Genomic DNA, 21640 nt, shown 5'->3' on the forward strand with positions numbered 1-21640 from the left:
AATATGGCATGACAAGAGAGCAAAGGTCAAAACAAATATTATGCTTCTGAAAGCAAGAGCGTGTGGCCACCGATGATCTAGAACCAATATAATTTGACTGCCGTGAAAAATGTCAGAAAAACAACTGCAGGAGGAATAGCATAATTGGTGTTTAGCTTCCTGTACTTTCATGCCTCAGTTCTCCTTGGATACAATGGACTTTTAATTGGATACAGGATACCTAGAGAGACCTTACTGGCCATTTGTGTACGTGTATCATACAATGTGTTTCTTAAATTCCCTTTTGTGTGTGCTTTAATTATCAAAGTGTATAAAGTAGTTCTCATTTATAGCATTGGAGAGTATGTCCACTGGATTGTTGTGGAGGCAAATACACCTACAAGTACAAGTACAAGAATTGAGGGGTGTGAATCCTGCTTGAGATCTGTACCACCCTGAGCTCATGACAGAATCCAATTGATATAATAAGTAAGCCTGGCAAAGCATTAAAATGTTTTACAATTCATCTCTTTTTGAATCATTATATGTGAATAATTTCAATCATTAAAGCAGCATGGCTATGCAAGGCCAAGAGCCATACAAGTGTTCAGTAATAACATCTGTGTAATTTGAATCTTCCTATCTAAGCCAAAAGGGAAGAATAATTATAATGTATAGGTATGTATGTACACATAGATATAACTTGTATATATTTTTGTTTTTCTGAAGCTGAATGTTAAAGTCATTGAATAATTTGTACAGGTAGTCCTCGATTAGTAACCACAATTGGGACCATCAACTTGGTTACTAAGTGATGAGGTCACTAAGTGGAAAATCACATGGCTGCAACTGTGCTTATGATTTTAGTTCAGCTTTCCTTTCCCCCCACGCCTCTGCTCTTTGGAATGCTCACCCCGGTGCTGGGATAATTAGCAAGAAGGAAATTAATGTTTGTATTTACATTCATTGGAGAGGAAGGGATTACATGAGAGTAAGCAGGCACATAATGGGAGTTACACATTGAAAAGAATGCACTGGTGCTGGCTGTTTGTCTAGCATGCTCATGGCTCCCAGCCCTGAGTGCACTAGGCAAAAAGCTGGCAATAAATCATTCCTTTCAATATGCATTCCCCAATGTGTGCCTGCTTACTCTCTTGCAATCCTTTCCTCTCCAATCTCTCCGAGGGGAGAGGACAAAAGACCAAAACAAACACACACAAAAAAAACGAGTAAAGCACAGGACAGATTGCCTAAAGAGATCACTTGTTTAGGCAATCTCTACGCTCTGCAAGGGGGGGAAAAACGGGTCAGGCACAGAACAATGCATATTAACTGAGTGTAATGGGAAACATGTGACAAAGAGACATGCTGTGAAGTTTGTAAATGCACGCCTTGGTTGCAAAGTTATTTTTTCAGCACTGTCATAACTTCGAACAGTCACTGCACGAGGCAGTTGGCAAGCGAGGTCTACCTGTAATTCCAGTATTCAGGTTTGTTATGTCCTGCTGCTAGATCCAATCACAGTCAAGACCTCTGTTAGGATACTATTGACTAAGCCCTGTCTTGGCTAAGAATCTCCTTCCTTCTTCAGCAAAAAAAGGAGGGAAGAGCAGGTTTTTCTTTTTTCTTCTTTCTCTTGGACAACTTTTTAATGATTTCCTAAAATCTTCAAGAACTTTTTTCTTCTTTGCTAAATTCCCCTGGGAAGGTACAGTATATATAAAAAAGTCATCCAGTAAATCACAGAACAATTCCTGCTGAACAGGAAGGTCCATCTTTATTTCTTTCTCTCTTTCATTTTGGTTTGATCCAGAAGAGAACTGAGATTGCAGCTCAAATGAATAACACTTCTTTCACTCTGTGTCTCTCTTCTTTTCATCCCATATAACTAAGGTTGGTGCAGGTAGGAAAAAATATTTTTTTTTCTCACTCTTTTTCTCTCCCTCTTAAATCCAGAATTCCTTCCCACCCACCAGAACATTCTCTCTTTTATTCTTCATTCTGAGATGAAGTGATACCTGTGCAAAGGTGGTCTCTTTAGTTTATGTGCATTGTGAATGTATACATAAGTCTTTAAAACTTTCTACCTTCTCGACTGTGACAAGAAGCCTTAAGGCTAAATCCTCTGTATCTTCTACCTTTCTTTCAATACACACTTGGTCTTAAATTCCACACAAACTTAAGATCTATATGTTATCCTGCAAGTAATCATACCAAGTAATTGCTTTATATATCACATTAACCTAAATATTAAGTATTTGACTTAATTAATTATAACTTAGTTTTTAGACTTTAGATTAAATCTGCAGTGGATTTTTCATCAAAGACCTACCCACTTACCCTGGCATCTCCTGAAACATGCGGGTTTATCAGTTTGTTTTAGAATTTTTTGCACTTTTAATATTTTAATAATATTTTTATGTTGTAAGGACTTTTAATGCTCAAAAATTTAATGTAATTTTAATTTTGATCTTATTATTGGAAGCCATTCTCAGAGTCGTCAAGTGGTAGGGGCCGTGTAAATGTAGCTTACACGGGTACATCTAGGTTAGGAGAAATAGAAAGCTGTAGAAAAAATTAAAGAATTATAAAAAGGGGTTTGTGCAGAGAAACATAGGTAAACCTCACAATTATTATACAGAAACATATGAGATTAATTTCTTTGCTTCAAATACTAAAAATGGTCAAGTAATATAACTTAGAAATGAATGTTTAACTTGCTCCTTTGTCTTCTCTTGGGATTTAATTGAAGCACTGGAAAACCTGAAGTTTGCAAACTGCTGGAGGTGTGATTCTACAATATAAGAGACCATACACACATGCAGACATCTTGATCATCTCCTAACTAATTAGGTCTAGGAACACCACACTCTTTGACAGAATTTCTAAAGAAAATTCTCTTTCATCAAATTGAATGAGAACTGGCAAAAAAAAAAAAGCAAGATGGGAGAATATATCTTCCTGGAATGAATTATTGCTCCTATGATATAAAAAAATGCAGGTTACTTGCTCTGTCTTACAGTACTTTAAAATGTATCAGTTTAGTTCACTTGAGAAGCAAGATTAGTGACTTTGATTTAAGGTTGTTTATGAAAATGTGAACATATGGATGTTTTTTGGCAACTTTTAAAGATATATTTTTACATTAGAACCAAAGAATGGGCATATGATTAACCTTACTCTGATCTTTCCTGGGCTGAACTCATGGTAATATGAAACTACAAAGTAACATTCAGCTAGGTCATAGACTATTCATTAGGCAAAATATCAGAAGTAATGCAAATTTAATGAAGACTTCATAGAGGGACATTTCAAGGAGCAATAGCTAATAATCTTCACTACAGATCATTCACTCCATCTCTCCCTGTCTCTCTCTCTCTCTCTCTCTCTCTTTAATTTCACTATACACAAGTGAATAGCACTTATCTGTACACTGTATACATGTAAGGAGCACGTCATGGTGTTTAATGCCAGAGGGCCAATGGCGACAGCAGTGACCATCTGCAAAAGTTGTTATGTCTCAAGGTACCTCTTGCTATTAAATACATGGCTTCAGTTCATCAAACATTAGTGTTTCATTGTGAAAAGAGCTGCTGTCTCACTGGGAAGGCAAAAGCTATTTATTGCAGCAGTAGATTTTGCTGTTTCAATTTCAGTTCACACATACTGATTTCAAAATATAAAAGTAGGTAAGTTTTCATTAAATAAGAACTGAAAAAGGTCTAGTCTATTTCTAATGGAATGTTCCATATAACTGAAAAATTGCATGGTTCCAGCCCATAATACCATCACTGAATTTAAGCCAAATACTTCTCTCTCCCTGCTGAATTTTTGTCAAATTTTGGTAGGCGCACTTAAATGCTTTTATTAGATAACGCTCTTCTTTTTCTTTCTTTTTTGTGCTGAGTGTGTGAACGTGTATGTTTTCTATGACATTTCTAAACTTTTCTCTGTTGTTTTATAACAGTGTAGGCATTATTGACCCTCCATTTTTGCCTCACCAAATGTGTCCTGTTCCACTTACATTGTCATTTTTCTTTATTTTTAATACTGAATTTTCTACAGTTTATATTGTTAAAATATGTAATGCTTGGTTTATCAAAACTTCACCTTATCTGTGATTTTACCATTGCCACAGCTTTTTCTTTTTTATCTCTTTTGAGGGTGGAGCGTAACATACAATATTCATATTTATCCCTTTTATCGTTTTATTCCTCTCTTTTTCTCTGGCTGAGTTCACACAGGCCATAATATGAGCATAGTTTTATGTGCGAATCTGATCCCTTTAGCTTGTTTAGCAAGCCACGACTAAAATAATCCATGGGTTAGCATACGGCTACTGTTTAGAGGTTTGTCTTATTTCTTGAGATGCTCGGAGGCTAATCTACATTTGTTTTAAAATTTTGAGTGTGCTTTCTCTCTTTGTTTAATGATTTTTTAGTGTTCCATATAAAATGCCTACAATGCTTTGGAATACTTTCCTGTTCTGTTTCACTGCCTTAGTCTTAGAACTAGGTCTCTGTTCTTTTTTTCTAAGACTACTTTAAGCAAATTGCAGCAAGCCTTTTAGTGTTTTACTTTTAACTATAACTGCTCTTTGCCACCTGTCAGTTCTATCTGAACGGCACTGAAGGTGTTACCTAGCCAGGTAATGAAACGTTTGCAAGAAAAGAACCAAGCTCAGAGAACCCCAAGGACTCCAACAGTTCTATCTGTACCCATCCATATTGTTCACTGTCAGATCAGAGAGACATCAAAAGCAAAAACCTGTATTTTATTTCAGTCATGCTTTTATGCAAAGCAGTCCTTTAATTTTTCTAAGGGTAATCTGCTGAATAATGTAGGGTTATTTGGGCTGCAGATAACAACGAAGTGAAAACAAAGAGTTATACTCTAATTCTGCAGAGATCTAGATGGCCACTAGATGGTGGCAAAGGGTTTTGATGTAGAAGAGGCAGATATTACCTAATTCATCTGATCCAGGTACATATTTTTGGCTGTGAAGTGTTTACAATGCATCAAACATGTTGATCATTGGCAAAAGCAGGTTGGCAAGTGTTTTATCTGCAGCAGTGATGTGCCCAATTTCATTGCCAATCAGGTACCCACCTTCAAAGGGACATGGTTGTTCTTGTTTTAATCATCTGAATGTTTCTGAGCTTTCCTGCTTAACCTCCATGTTCAGCAATGTGGACTTTGAAAGTTCAACATATTTAAATTAAAGATGATAGCCATAAATACATAATATGTCTTACTGAAATTTGAACTCAGATATTCAGACTGACTAACATTCAAATAAGAACAACATTCAAATATGTTGTTTCTCTTCTGGAGTAAAAGAGGGGACAACAGTAATTAAGGAGCTGTGAAAGACAGACTTTTATTTCATAGATTTATATTAGGGTTATGATAGGCTTCAAAGTAACACTGCCTCTGTTTCAATATCAGAACTGGCAAACTGTATATAGTTATTCTATTATTATTAGGTCCCTTTTTTCTTTCTGTCATTTAGACTAAAGATTGCAGCTTCTGGGCAGGGACTATCTTTTGGCTGATTTTCATGAATTGCTTTCAGAGTTTTGTTTTGTTTTTTTGGCATGAGAACATGGTTAAAATAATGTTTCACAAACTAATTTGGCGTTAAAACTAAAATACCAATTTTTAAAATAACGAATGGCAGAATGATAGAATGCCCTTATGGTATTATCTACAATCAAGAAATATGGGCTCAGAATATAATCTTCCTAATACTTAGCAGGAAAATCCCCCATCAGGTCTTCACTGCAGAAGTGCAGGTACCACTAAAAGCAAAGTTCCTCAACCTCAGCAACTTTAAGATGGGTGGACCAACTCCCACAATTCTCCAGCCAGCATGAATTCTGGGAGTTGAAGTCCACCCATCTTAAAGTTGCTGAGGTTGAGGAAACCTGACTAAAAGGAATCAAATGTGTGGGCTTTAATGCTAATTATTTAAAAGTGCATGCACATGTAAGGCTTAGGGTGGGTTTGCATGAATACAGTATACACACACTGTGTGGCTGCCGTCTAAAATTTCCTTCCAAGAAAGTGAGTACCACAAGGGTCATTTGAACACTGGAGTAATTAATTCAATACTTTCTGGCAATCACATATTTTTACTACACCTAAACCACTATGCAATGTGATCAGAATGTTCATTCAGCCATCACTAGGATGGACAAAATCCCAATTCCATGTAAAGTACATGAAATAACCTTCATCTGCCATTGCTCTTTCTCTGGGCTTCCTTGCTGTTCCTGCATATGTTATTTACTGCTATTTGCTGAGTTACCTATGAGGGTAACTCACCAGGCAGAGGACATAGTTTGACCAGGAGGATGGAGTAAGCATGGTTAAACTGGATCAAATACCAATTTATTAATTGTTTAGTACACAACAGAACAAACTGTTGAAAACAATAAGAAGTGTTGTTGTTTCTGTATGTTCCTGCAAGCGACATGAAATCCATTATTCTAAGAGTAGTCAGTCTGAATCTGCAGGAAACTGCAGTGAACACATCACCATTTTCAGCTTGGCATACTTAGCTACATTTTGCTTGATTGATTTTTGCTTTGAGACAGGCCCTAAATTGTCAGTTCTCTGTCCTCATTCCTGTTGCACTGTGGTATGTATGCTAAGTGTGCACATACGTATTCATGCGTATATTATCTTAGTAAGGATATTATTTGAAAATTAGAAATTAATATATGTAAATTAAAATAATAAAACATTGTAAAGAAAGCATGAACATTAACAGGGTTTGAAATAAGAGGTAGCTTGAGGCCATGACTGTAACTAAGAGGGCATTTAAATATTATTAGCATTAGGCTCAGTGGAGCTGTAGTAAAAGTACAGCTGCAGTTGTAGTTCTGAATGTAAGCTAGCAGCTCTGAAATTTTACTCTGGCGATTGCAGCTGTAAGCTGTGGTAATACTGATCTTTCTCTCCACTTCCTACAAAAGCAGTCATAAAAATGTACTACTAATACAGTGACAGAAATAGTGTTTACCTAAAAAAAAAAAGTAGTCTTTATGAGGGCTTCCAGATCACAAAACTTCAGATAATACTAAGTGACAGCAAGGTGATGCAGTAAAATCTTAAGAACATATGCTTAAGAATATACCTAATAATAGCAATTTCTAAAGATGAGGGTAACATTGATTCTGTTTTCATTCTAGTGAGCATTTACCCTGTTTGTATTTCTCTGTATGTGGATCCATAGCAAATGAGTCAAAATCCCACCTCAGGAGGTTCAGACATGAAAGACTTAAACTTGAACTGTCAATCAAATCTAATCTGTCAATCTATAATGGTATGCGGGAATGACTTTGGGAGATGGGAAGAAGAGCCACAGCCTAGACACAGTCTTGCAAAAGGAATCACAGCCCACAGAAGCAAAAGGGAAGAGGGAAGTGTCTTAGAAGGGACCTTGCCTAGTTTTCTGGAAACTAAAAGTAAAGGAGGGGAGAAGTGCTTTCAGACTTGCAAGATTGATGTTGGACCGTCAAGGTAGTCCAGGCAAGAAGCACAAACCATGAGTAGTAACACTACCTTTACTCTAAGGTCACAGTAACAGAATCTTGCAATTGGTTTTTCAGGTCTTCCAATGGTGCACTCATCGCCACTGTAACCGAATTGATACCTGGCTGTTGTTCGCCTTTGTCTTCTTTTTCCTTTCACCTTTCCCAGCATTACAACCTTCTCCAGACAGTCAGGTTTTCGCATAATGTGTCCAATGTAGGATAATTTGAGCCTGGTCATTTGTGCCTCTAGTGAGAACTCTGGGTTGATTTGTTCAATGAACCATTGGTTTGTTTTCTTGGCTTCTCCATGGTATACTTAGGAGTCTTCTGCAACACCAAAGTTGAAAAGTGTCAATATTCTTCCTAACCTACTTCTTCAAAGTCCAACTTTCACTTCTATAGAGTGTCACAGGAATACCATGGCTTACATGATTCTGATCTTTGTATAGGTATAGACACATCACAGCATTTAAATATCTTTTCCAAGGCTTTCATGGCTGCTTTACTAAGTACTAGTTTGGGGTGAATTTCTTGGCTGCTTGTTCCTTTACTGTTGATGGTTGATCCTAAAACACAGAAGCTATTTACCACTTGGATATCTTCATTGCCACTAAGGTTGGTCCTTCTACCTGTTATCATAGTTTGGTCTTCTTTATATTTAATTTTAGTCCCATTGTTTTCACTGTGCTCCTTGACTTTAATTACTAGAGTTTGCAGATCCTTTGCATTTTCAGCTATCAGGGTAGTGTCATCATCGTAGCACAGATTATTAATGTTTTTTCCTCCATTTTTAAAACTATGTTCATCTTCTTCCAATCCAGCTTCCCTTAATATATATTTAGGATATAGGTTGAATAAATAAGGGGATAGTATTTAGCCTTGTCACACTCCTTTGCAGCCTGGATCCAATCTGTTTCACCGTGCTGTCTGTACTGTGGATTCCTGATCTATATATAAGTTTCTCATGAGGATAATGAGATGACCTGGGATTCCTGTTTTTCTGAGCACATTCTACAGTTTGATATGGTGAACACAATCAAAGGCCTTTCTATAATCAATGAAGTACATACTTCTTTTTGGTATTCTTTGGCTGTCTCCATTATCCAGTATGCATCAGCAATAATGTCTCATGTTCCTCAGCCTTTTCTAAAGCCACCTTGAACATCTGGTGTCTCTTTTTCTTCTTTCCTTCTCCTTCTCTTCCTTCTCCTTTCCTTCTCCTTCTCCTTCTCCTTCTCCTTCTCCTTTTCCTTTCCTTTCCTTTTTTCTCTTTCTCTTTCTCTTTCTCTTTCTCTTTTTCTCTTTTTTTCCATGTAGGGTTCTAATCTGCCTTAGATGATCTTAAGCATTGTTTTGGTGGCATGTGAAATTAAGGATATTGTATGATAGCTTGCACACTCTGTTAAGTCTCCTTTTTTGGGTATTGGGATGCAGGTTGACCCCTTCCAGTCTGTTGGATACTGTGTTGTTCTCCAGATTTGCTAGCGTAGCTTGGTTAGAACCTTGACTGATTCTTCTTCTGTTGCATGTCATATTTCAGCGGGCATTTCATCAGTTCCTGTAGTCTTCCAACTTGGTGATTACTTGGGTACTAATCTAATTTCATCTTCTAATATTGGAGGTTCTTGTAAGTAGGGAATACTTTCTTAGGTATCTTGGATGTTGACATCTGTCCTGTACAGTATTCCAGTATACTTCTTCCATCTTCGTTTGATCTCCTTTGAATTGGTTGCTGTTTGTCCATTGGCATCCTTTAGTATACCAACTTGAGGTTGGAACCTCCTTCTGAGTTCAGAGATCTTTTGAAAGACTTCCCTTGTTTTTTCATGTCTGTTTCCATCTTCAATGTCTTTACAGATGTTGTTGTAATACTGCTTCTTGTTCTAACAACTTTTTTTTTTTTTTTTGTTCTAACAACTTTCTGAAACTCTTTGTTAAGTTACTTTCTGAGATTTTTCTCTTTTTCTTTCTTGGTTTGGCTTCTCTTCTCTTCTTGGCAATTTCCACAGTTGGTTTTGACATCCAGTTTACTTCCTTCTATTTTTTTCATTTTTCACACTCATCCTTAATAACATTTTTAAATTCATTCCATAATTCCTCTGGTTCTCTATCAATGAAGTTCAGGACTTCAAAGTGATTCCTGATGTTCTCCTTGAAAATGATGGGTATATGTTCATGTTATGGAAACTTACTGACTTTCTTCTTCTTCTTCTTTAGTTTAACTTGGAGCTTGCACATGAGCAGTTAGTGATCTGTTAGCACAGTCAGCACCTCATCATGTCTTTGATGCTATAATTAAGCTTCTCTACCTCATTCTAGCAATAATATAGTCAGTTTGATTTCTGTGTATTCCATCTGGTGATGTCCATATATAGAGGCCTTGTTTTGGTTGAAGACAGTGTTAGCTGCAAAAAAATAATTGGAGTGGCAGAAATTGATAAGTTGATCTCCTGCTTCATATAATAAAAGCAATAAAATACACAATACATCAAATAATATAAAATCATACTGTTTTTAAGAATAAAATATATTCTATTTATTTATTTATTTATTTATTTATTTATATCCCACCACAATCTATCATTTATATACACTTTTTTTGAACTTTCATCCCTAGAAAGCCTAGGGGAAAAGGAGAGTTTTCAATTACAGTGGTACCTCGGGTTACAAACGCCTCTGTTAACGAACTTTTCGGGTTACGACCAGCTCTGGCCACAAAAATTTACCTTGGTTTGTGAACTCCGCCTCGGGTTACGAACCGGATCCGCGGCCATTTTCCCTGCTGCCATGCGGTCGCGGCTTCCTGTGGGCGAGATCGCGGTAGCAAGGAGACGTTTGGTGAGGCTTGTGGTATGTTTTGTGGCGTTTTGGAACGGTTTTGGTGTGTTTGTCAGCATGGCTCCAAAGAAAGTAATTTGCTTTGGGTTGCGACCAATTCGGGTTGCGACCAGAGTCACAGAATGGATTAAGTTCGTAACCCGAGGTTCCACTGTATTGCCAAAAAGAACGTATAAGAATTCCCTCCCAGAGTTCAGCAAGGGAAGATCTCAGAGCATCAGCACCAGTACAGAGAAGGCCCACCTCAAGCAGCTATCAGATTGTGTTTGAGGTTCTCAATATATGTCACAGGAAATCAACCAGATTTACAATAAAAAGGTGAAGGTAATCTGAGAAGTTTCCTGGTCCCAGAGGGACTAGTACCTAAAATCCTGAACCCAGCTTGGGGGTTAACTGACAAATAGTTGTTTTAACAACTAATATCTTGACATGTATTGTTTTATTTTTAAAATAATGTTTTGATTCTATTTTTATAAGCCACCCTTATTGGAGGGGATGGGTGCCATGAAAGTACATTAATTTTGAAATAAACCAAAGCAGCAATAGATGAAAACTAGGGACTTATTTTTTCATCCCACCATTGTCTTGTTTCATTTCAGCTTTTGCAAAGAGGTTCTCTTTGGTCTGTGTCAGTTTTTCTGCAGTAGCAAACTGGTATGGAACAAATTTTTATATCTCAAGCATTGCTGAAGGGTGCCTTTAATGCTAAAGGGTTCTTAAAAGATGTACTTATTTTGTAACTTCCAAATATGAATGGGGTACAGAGCTAACTAGAAAGCACTGTAGCAGGGTACAACAGTGCAGGAATAGCACTTTATTTACTGCTTCTTATGTCAAATTCAGTATACTGCAACCTTTCAGTACTTGCAATTAATAGCCTTGTCCTCTCCTTGACCACATAATGTCTTAGAATCATGGATTTATTTTTAGATAGTTTTTTTTCCCCCTCCTCGGTTTATCTTCTATTCCTGAAAGTATCCCAAACATATTTAATCATAACATTTTAAGTATGAATGAAAGGATAGTGAATTAGTTACAGAATTGGGATTCTGGGTCCAAAATGTGCTTTCTAAGTCATTAGTTCGATGGAAGGGCTTAGTGCAGATAATCTCTGCCTGATTTTTTTTTTTTTTTAACCTCTCTGTAATAGGGGATGAATAATAAAAGGGCTTAGATTAGAAAAGCTAAATTCACATTGGAATATTCACTTGTTTTAATCTTCAGTGACATTGTACATGGTACAGTATGAAAAATGTGCCATCATGAGCAAAAATTTACTGGTAGGTAATCTTGGAATCAAGGCATTAATAGCATACAATAGAAGATGGTATCTGTTACCATGATTTAAGAGGGAAAAAAGAAAATTGTAGTAACCTGAAAGGAAGTGCAGAATGTTGAAAACACGACAGGAAAAAATGTCACAGTGCAGGTATTCATAAACCTTAGACTTCTTGCCTTTCACTGTACAATTCTCCTGATATCTTTGTCTTATGATGACTCACAATAAAGTCTGTATGTGTGAAGAATTCTAGAGCTCTTGATTTTAGCATTGCTTTTGGAAAACAAGACAGGAAATAAATGTAATAAAAATAAAACCACAATAATGGAATTGAAACTGCCTATTGGAACAATTTAATTTAGCTGCAAATCACAGTTAGACAGAGTGATAGTGGGATAAAACACTAATTAAAAAACAAAAAAAGTTTTTAAAAGTACTGTAAAAAGAAAATGTAAAATTAGGTAATATTTTCAGATAACAAAATCAAGAATACTTGTTTGAAGATAGGCGAAAGAGAAAATGAAAGAAGAGACCGAAAGTTGTCAGAAGAGACTGTGGGTAATAAAAATTCAACAAAGCTTTTGATTTGTTTCCAAAGGTTTCCAAACAGAGGCTGGATAATCATCTGTTGGGGATGGTGTAGTGAATCCTGCAGTGTGGAGGGGGTTGGATTTGATAACCTCTTAGGTGTTTTCCAACTCTATGATTCTATGAACCTAACACTGCTTCATCTCCCATGTTTTAAATTATAATAGTGAGTATTGATTTTTATTTTATCCCAGGCCTTGGGGTTGCATAGTTGATGGGTCCTTCTATAATTTTGGTGCTCTTTTGCATGGTTTTTCTTTTTCTGGATGGACATTCTTTTCTGTTATTGTTCTGGCTTCTTCTACTGCAAAACACCCCAAAGTTGTTGGGATTTCAGTATTGTTTAATTTTTTATTTTATTTTATTTGTTTGGATGCTCCTCCATAAGCTGAAAGTAGCTTAAAATCACTGGATACTGCAGTCGTTTCAAAGAATGCATTGTTATTCAAGTGTATTATTTTTCTGTATCTCTTACCTCATATGTCAGTCTTTTGTTATTTTAGTATTGCAGAAGAGGGACTAAGGTCAAGAAAATGAGATGTGGTTAAATATGTTTGTAGCTGAACTGAGATTTAAACTAAGGATTTTTGCAGGTTGAAGCATAGATTATTCTGAATAACTTTTTATACAGAGCAAGCCAGGAGGTAAGAGAGAGTAAGATGAAAAAGCAGCAGATGAGGATGATAGACAAAGTGTCCCTAATATGAAATCTACTTCGCAAACATGGGCAGAGTGAGAATTTTATGATTCAGAGAGAAGGCTACCAGTTTTACAAAAATGCTCCAGGCACCTAGCTGTTCAGTCTGACCTTGGGAATGACACTTTTTATCTCTAGATGTAAAAACACCCATACTAGACAGCCAATCAAGTCAGAAATTATATGGTCTTTTTTGTCAGCAAATTCTTACTCTGTCAAAATGATAATACCACGCTACAGATTGGGGGAGGGAGGCATAGTATTACTTCTATTTTTTAGATGTGTTCCAGGTGCAGTTTTCAAAATATACCACAGCTGTCTAGAAACAACCTGAAAGTCAGGGATTGTTGAGCTTTAACATCATAAGTGGAAGCTTCTTATGTGTTGGAAAATTACAGTGGGTAATTTCCACTTTAGTTTGAACCCAAGCACACTCCCAGTCAATCCCTCTATCCAGATCGGAGTAAGCTCACACAACATTCAATTCAGCTAGCAGAAAATATAGCTTTATTAAACATTAGCAAACATCAAAAACAATTAACTGGCAAACATGGGGTAAAAGGCAGATAAAAGCAGGGAGAGATAAAAGCTTGAACCAGAGGCAAGAATTTATGTTATTAGTATTTCTATATCAAAAGAACCGGATTTTCCAGAGCCACTGGAAATAATACTATGGGCAATTAGCCTCAACAATCACAAGTGAACTTTAGTTAGTTCAGCCTTAAGCCTTTTATGTACATAAAAACTGAAGACTAGATATGATAGTAGGACAACAAGTGATCCCTCCTCTATTCTGCACAATTAAAGAAACAATTTGGTGGATGGAGATGATGTATCCAACTGATTGATTGATTGTGTGCTATCAGTTGTTGTTGACTCTTAGCAATCTCATAGATAGATTTTCTCCATCACAACCTGACCCTTGTTGTTGTTGTTTAGTCGTTAAGTCGTGTCCGACTCTTCGTGACCCCATGAACCATATTGCGCCAGGCCTTCCTGTCCTTCACTGCCTCCCTGAGTTTGCTCAGTTTCATGCTCATTGCTTCAGTGATGCTATCTAACCATCTCATCCTCTGCCGTCCTCTTCTCCTTTTGCCTTCAATCTTTCCCAGCATCAGGGTCTTCTCCAAAGAGATCTCTCTTCTCATTAGGTGACCAAAGTATCTGAGCTTGAGCTTCATTATCGATCCTTCCAATGAGCAATCAGGGTTGATTTCCTTTAAGATTGACTGGTTTGACCTCCTAGCAGTCCAGGGGACTCTCAAGAGTCTTCTCCAGCACCACAGTTCAAAGGCATCAATTCTTCGGCGCTCAGCCTTCTTTATGGTCCAGCTCTCACAGCCATACATTACTACTGGACAACCTGACCCTAACCTGGTCTTTTTGATCTTCCAATGGTATCCAGTAGTAAGTTAATATTCTTGTGCCCACTGCAGACCAACTTGTCAACAGTTGTCAACACAGGGAGGATATGAGCACTATAGTACTTCTGCTTGTTTTCCCTTGACATCTTCAAAGATATACAGCCTTCAAAGACAGATTGCCCAATAGTGGAAGTCAAATATATCCACCAGAGCCTGATGGTTGTGTCCATGGTGAATTTTTATAATTCTTTAAAGCCATCTATGTTAGTGACCTTGAATTCATCCCTGTGGTAGTAAATTCCACGCTTAACTCTGTGATGTGTGAAGAAGTACTTTTATCTACCATGAATTTTTCATCATTCAGTTTCATGGGATGACCCTGAGTTTGAAAGATCAAGAAAAAAGTTTCCGTCTATCCATTTTCTCCATACCACAAAGGATGTTGGAAACCTATCACATGTCCATTCTTAATAATAACACAGAACATTTTTTCTCTTTCTTTTCTTCTCCATTCTGATTAAGCCCCCACCCTTTCTACTATAGGAACAGGTTGCCCACCTACTAAATCCATTTGATTTACTAGAAGATGTGCCAACAATAGTAATGAATATCTGCTGATGTTGCTGAGATAATTATTTCCCCCCTTGCTGAAAATTAATAATGTTTTGTTTGAAGTAGAAGAAGCATATATGATTAGTCTCTTTGGAGCTACTATGTTTAAAACACTGTTTTCATTAGAATAGGCTGTCATGTTTATGGGCACCCTCCCATTTTAAATTAAAAATGCTTACTTGAGGGGAAAAAGTAGTAGTTTTATAAATGAGCTTATTTTCTTCCTTTTCAAAGAAGAAAAAGAAAAGGAACAAGAATACTTATGGTGTAAAATTGGATCATAAAAATCTTACTTTTTAAACAACAGGGAAGCTTATATTTTTCCCCTCCTTTCTTCTTTTATTCAAAACAAAAAAGGCAATTAAATTTTATAAGAGATTATTGGATTAATTTGTGGGAAATGATAGTGTATGGAAATATGGTAATTTTATTCCAGTTTTATCAAAAGAAAAATGTTACATGAGTTAGGGGAGTCTGAATACAATGACATCTTTTTCATATTTTTACTTCAAATCACTTTTTATTTAAAACTTAAATAATCTATGTAAGAAGGGGAGAGGGAATTTTGGTAAGGACAACCTAGCTATCTCTGGTTTCCTATAATCTTAATTACAGGCACATATTGTCAACAGTAATCTTATAAATGTAGACAAGAAGTGAATTAGTTAAATCAAGGTGATTTCAGTCGATGACCAGAGATGGACATGTGGCACTTCTGATACTGTTAACCCCAACTTCCATCAGCCTGAAGCAGATGGGTTTTGTGGTCCAATAAATTCTGGAAAGCTATGTGTTACCTATCTCTAAAACTATGGTTTTCAACAAGACAAAATGGATATAATGGAGGGAGAGGAGAAAGTGTTATTTGTGTCTGTGAGATATATAAGTGAGGGGGTGTTTATGCATATGAGATGTGCATACATTTATTGTGCATGGCCATGCACTCCTGGGTGAACATGTAGCTGGCCAGTACTTAGTGCAGCTCCCAGTATCCAAAGGATTGTCCTGGCCATCAGAAATTATGGTGCACACTTGTCCACTACAGCTTGTTACTTTACAATTAAGGCTGCACTCTGATCTCTTTATTTTAGAGTAAGTCCTGTTGAAAGTTATAGAGCTAAGTAGACATAGATAACATTGTTATGCACATGAAACAAATAATTCTTTAGACAGAAGTCTAAATCTTTGAAATCAGCCTATAAGCATACACAATCCTTCTACATCATTTAATGGTTTCTAGGATCTACTGCAGTTCACCATGTTCTAATCCCTAGAATGTGGTGGACCCCATCTCTGTCAGTCACCATTATATCAAAACAGTAATGTGAATTGTTTTCTCTTTTACTATGAACTTATTGTATAAAGCAAGAGAAAGCAATGTTTCACATGCGGGCACATTTAAAATTTTTGGAGCATATTTTCTTCCCAAATGGCTGTCATGGTATGTATATTCACTTACCAGGAAGCAAACTAGATGATTGCTGTACTGGACAGGTCTGGAAATGAAAGCCCTAGAGAGCCATGTTAGATCAGCAACATACCCATAACTGACATGTAAACTAATTCTAAAGTAACTAACTTTTTCTGAGTTAATTAGGGAGGAAAGAATTTTCTAGGGGCGTTTTTCTTCTGAGAAGCACATGGGCATGAAGAAAGGAAAGAACTTTGGACTGGTCATCAAGTAGGAAAGGCTGAGTCATGGATAGTGATTCTGCCTACCTTCCCACAGGTGAGAACCAGGAGAGTTTTTTGTTTTTTGTTTGGGTTTTTTGTTTTTTGTTTTTTGTATCATTGGGACTGTGAATACTTGGGTGCCTAACTAGTCGGGTAAGAGAGGACTGGCTGAAGGCAATGTGTGGTGATATATGGAGGTGAGGTGGGTCCCTGATTAGCTGGAGGCTCTCAGTGGTCTGCAGAAGTGCCTCTGGTTTTAGGGGCCCCTGGCTGGTTGATTGGTTGGTAGTTGATTGTGTGAATAAGGTGGGGGGGTGAGCTTGGGCAGGGACCTTTATGGACAGGGGAGGGGGAAGGCTCTGAAGGGATGGGGGAAAGCTATAACATCTCAGTAGTGATGGATAAGGGGAGACAGGGGGCGGGCTGCTCACAGGGACCGTGCCACAGGTATATTGTTCCCATGGTGCATTCCAGCCCTTCGTGGAGAACTTTAAGGTCCTGGGTTATCAGCTGCTGCTGCTGAATGCCAGGTTGGTCTCCAATAAGGCCACGCTTGTTCACAACTTGATTGTAGATGAAAAGGTTGACCTGGCTGTGACAGGAGCGGGGGGTTCCCCTCTCTGAGATGTGCCCAGCTGGTTCCGGGTATGGCACCAGCCAAGACCCCAGGGTAGGGATGGTAGGGTGGCGGAGGTCATCTGAGATACTTGGGAGGCATCCAGGGGTGCTGCCCCTCAGATTTCTGGGTGCAAGACCCTATTTGTTAAGTTGGGCTCTAAGAGGGATCAGTTGGGACTGTTGCTGTTGTACCAGCCTCTCTGCTGCATAGCAACCTCTCTGCCTGAGCTTCTTGACTCCATGGTTGGTTTGGTGATGAGGTTCCCCAGGCTTATGGTCTTGGGGGACTTCAATTTGCCTTCTCTGGGTGTGGGGTCTGAGGTAGCTCGGGAGTTCAAGGCTACCATGACAGCATGGGTCTGTCTCAAGTCATCCAGGGGCCAATGCATAATAGTGGTCATATACCTGACTTGTTTTTTCTGTCAGAGCAGTGTTAGGGTGTTCTGGATTTGGGAGAGATATTGATTTCTCCCATGTCATGGCCAGATGACTCCCTGGTGAGCCTCCAGTTCTCTGGTGCCAGCCCCCTCCACAGGGAGGCTGCAACTCTTAGATTGACCTGCCCCAGGTGACTGATGGACCTGATTGGGTTTCAGAAGGAGCTTGGGTTTTTTCCAAAAGGTCCGCTACATGATCTGGCTGAAGCCTTGGTAGCTGCTTGGAATGGGAGAGCAGCTGTGGCTCTGGACCAGATCGCACCTGAGCAGCCATGGATTCCAGAACTCTCTCTGGTTTACAGATGAGTTGAGGGAGATGAAGAGGGTAAAGAGATGCCTACAGCACCGCTGGGGAATGACAAGGAGTGAAGACGATCAAACATCAGCTAGAGCCACTAATGGAGCCTACCTCAAGGTGGTAAGGGTGGCAAAACGTAATTATTTCTCTGCCCTTATTGAGTCTGCAGATAGCCACCCAGCAGCCCTCCTCAGAGTAATACTGAGATTCAACTACAGGGTCAGTTGAGGAATATGCTGCACATCCAGTGGATAAAGTCACTCAGATTCACTCTGTGTTGGACTCCAGCCTTAGGGCAGAACCAGTGGAGGTTAGAGGGGCTGAGTCTTCCATGGTTATCTGGGGGGAGTTTGATCCCATTGAACCTGAGTAATTGGACAGAGTTCTTGTAGCTGTTAGTTCAGTCACTTCTATGTTAGATCCATGCCCCTCCTGGTTGGTCAAGACTGCCTGGGAGACAATGTATGATTGGGTATGGGAAGTGGTTAATTCTTCCTTGAGGGAGGGGGTGGTCCCTCTGGCTCTTAAGGAGGTGGTGGTGTACCCTCTCCTCAAGGGAGCATCATTCGACTTAGCTAGTCTGGACAGTTTTCATCCAGTCACCAACCTCCCCTTTTTAGGGAGGTTGTGGAGAAAGTGGTAACACAGCAGCTTCAAAGGACCCTGGATGAAGCAGATTGTCTGGACCCCTTTCAGTCAAGTTTTAGGCTGGGTTATAGGACTGAGACAGCATTGGTCACGCTCTTGGAAAATCTCTGGTAGAGGTGGGATGGGGGTAGTGCATCCATCCTTGCTCTTCTTGAGCTTTCAGCACCTTCAATACCATCGATCATGGTATCCTTCTGGACTGGCTTTGGGAGTTGGGGGTCAGTGGCACTGTATTGCACTGGTCCTTCTCCTTCCTCCAGAGTGGGTTCCAGTCAGTATTGATGAGGGGAGAGGTCCAGCCCATGGCCACTACTTTGTGGGGTGCCCCAGGGCTTGGTCCTCTCTCCTCTGTATTTAACATCTACATGAGGCCACTGGGTGAGTTGATCCAACAGTTTGGGGTGAGGTTACATCAATATGCTTTATATCTCCACTCTGGGCTGCCTGGGTGATGGATGGATGTCCTATCCCAGTGTCTGGAGGCTGTAGGGGCCTGAATGGGGTGCAGTGGGCATCAGCTCAACCCAAGCAAAGCTGAGTGGCTTTGGGTACTCGGACCTTCTGGTGGTAAGATTCTTCCACCTTTGGTCCTAGATGATGTTGCACTTCCCCAGATGGACCCAGTGCACGAACTGGGGGTTCTCTTAGACTCATGGCTCCTACTGGAAGAGCAGCCATGGCTAGGAGGGCTCTGCACCAGTTTCACCCATTCCTGTATTTTATTTATTTATTGAATTTATATGCTGCCCATCTCCCCAGAGCGTGATTTTGCTCACAGGCACTCATGCCCTTCATGGTTTGGGACCAGGTTACCTGAGGGATCATCTGTTCCCAGTTGTTTCTACCTGTCCAATTTGGTCCAGCAGGTTGGGCATGCTACGGGTCCCATTCAGCCAAGGAATGTGGGACCTATAGCCCCTGCCCAGAACATTCTCCCTCCAGAAATTAGGATGGCCCTGACCCTGTTGGCCTTTCGTAAGGCCTTGAAGACCTGGCTATGTGCCCGGGCCTGGGGCCCCAAGTGTGTTAAGGGCCCCAGTTCCAGGTTATAGTAACATCTATGGTTATAATTTTTCTTGGCTGCTATATATATATATATTTATTTTTGTATTGTGTTTGTACTTGGTTTTAACTGATTTTATGATCGTTTGCTGCCCAGAGTCACTTGTTTGAGATGTGCGGCAACAGAAATTGAATAAAGAAAGAAAGAAAGAGTCTTAAACTTACCTTCAGTTGTGGTATGAAGTTTTCAAGGAGTCAGAAAGGAATCCAATGCACCTAGATTTCTAGGTAATAGTGATAAATCAAAGCATAGCAGGTTTTTATTTTATTTTTGTATATTTATTTATTTATTTATATTTCAAATTTAGATACCGCCTATCTCATGAAAAAGTGAAGCCTTACGCAATTTCTTAGGTAACTGGGAGTGACCAAAGATGAAACGTCTATTGTCATGCAAGCTCTGCCTGTTTTGTAGGTTCATCACATCATTACCCACAGGCTATATGGAGCTTGCATTGTGATATTGTGATTTCTTGTTAAATGTTGATACAAAGAAATTAACAGCAACCACATAGAGTGCAGACATTAATGCCATCAATTACCACATCCTGCACAATCTGGTTTTCTGAAGGTTGCCAGATGTCTGATAATATTTGGAAACTAACTGACATTCTGGATGTAGATTTAGAAAAATTAAATCTGTAGTGATAGTCTTGTTGGTTGTAATAATGGCCTTTTATTTGGTGCAGTGTGTTTTTTCTTTAAATAAATAATTAAACAGTATCACAGGGATGGATATTATTTACAAGCTCTCTAGAGGGAAGATATGAAATATCCCATATTAATAAATAAGTGGCTGAGAAACTGAAAGAATATTAAGTAAGATGAGATTAATTGAACGAAAGATTTTCTTGCACATTTTGGGGATTCCCAAGGGAATGTTTTAAAAAGGTTGGCTGTCGATTTCACTATGTTGGAAATGTGAAATAGATGAAGGGACACTTATTTGCCCCACTGTTGCCCCATTTTTTGTTTAATATCTATATATGTGTTGTCATGAACACCAATATAGTACCTTTGAATTATAATTTAAAAATGTGGAATACTTTATATGAATGTATCAAAACAGATTACTCAGTGTGGTCCAGGTTTAATAATGTGTGTGAAAATTGGGCTGAATGATTTTTAAATGTAAATGTTGGTATGTGTGTGTATGTATGTATGTATTTATTTATTTATGGTTGCCTTTCTCTTTTTTTTCCTGTTTGTTTTTACACATACAAATGATGATGTCAATAAAGCAATTTTGCGGGACCTGCGAGGTGCTAAAGGAGATATGTGACTACTCGTGTTATGATGTTTGCTACATATCTTTATCTACTCATGTATTTGCTATTCATTTTTATTGTGATTATCCAAATTCACGGATTAAAAGTAGTCTTTAAATTTCCAGAAGATGTTAGGATTCCTTATCTTTTGAATTTGTGAAAAAGATGTTAAACATGTTTTCAAGTTCACTCTAGTTTGAATTTATGAAATGTGAAGAAAAATATTAAGACAATAGCACTGCCTTTGTTAATAATGAACATTTATCAGGTCTTCTTAGGAATGAGATAAACATGAACTTGATAAGAAAACTGGAGGTTATATTATCTAGTCTACCCAATGATTGGATTCTTTAGAGTTCTGCTTTTTCTGTATTTCCAGTAAAGATATTTAAAAATCTTATTGTACAACATCAGTAATGATAGGTTGATTTGCAAATTGTGCTGTTATGATATTCAAGTTGATTGTAAAAAAAGAATTTCTTGACTAATTTTCCCATTCATTTTATATAAAATGCATTATACATTTCAGCTATTATCTGAAATGTTTATCCTGAGCTGAAAATAACTCTCTATAATTATTCACAGAAAACAAACCTAATAATTAAGTATATAACAAAAATGACTTTTGATTGGTAATACATTCCTTCATGAAGAAAGCATATACTGTTATGTATGTATGTATGTATGTATGTATGTATGTATGTGTGTGTGTGTGTGTGTGTGTGTATATATATATA

General features: G+C 38.2%; 1 protein-coding gene across 9 annotated transcripts in view; it reads left to right on the forward strand.

The window, feature by feature from the left end:
- Positions 1–21640, forward strand: part of GRIA4 (glutamate ionotropic receptor AMPA type subunit 4) — a 237461-nt gene that overhangs the window by 60548 nt on the left and 155273 nt on the right. The window lies entirely within an intron of this gene.

The sequence above is a fragment of the Python bivittatus genome, unplaced genomic scaffold, assembly GCF_059951505.1.
Source record: "Python bivittatus isolate LINGU-HERP-01145 unplaced genomic scaffold, Pbiv_v1 ctg000340_np1212, whole genome shotgun sequence".
NCBI lineage: Eukaryota > Metazoa > Chordata > Lepidosauria > Squamata > Pythonidae > Python > Python bivittatus.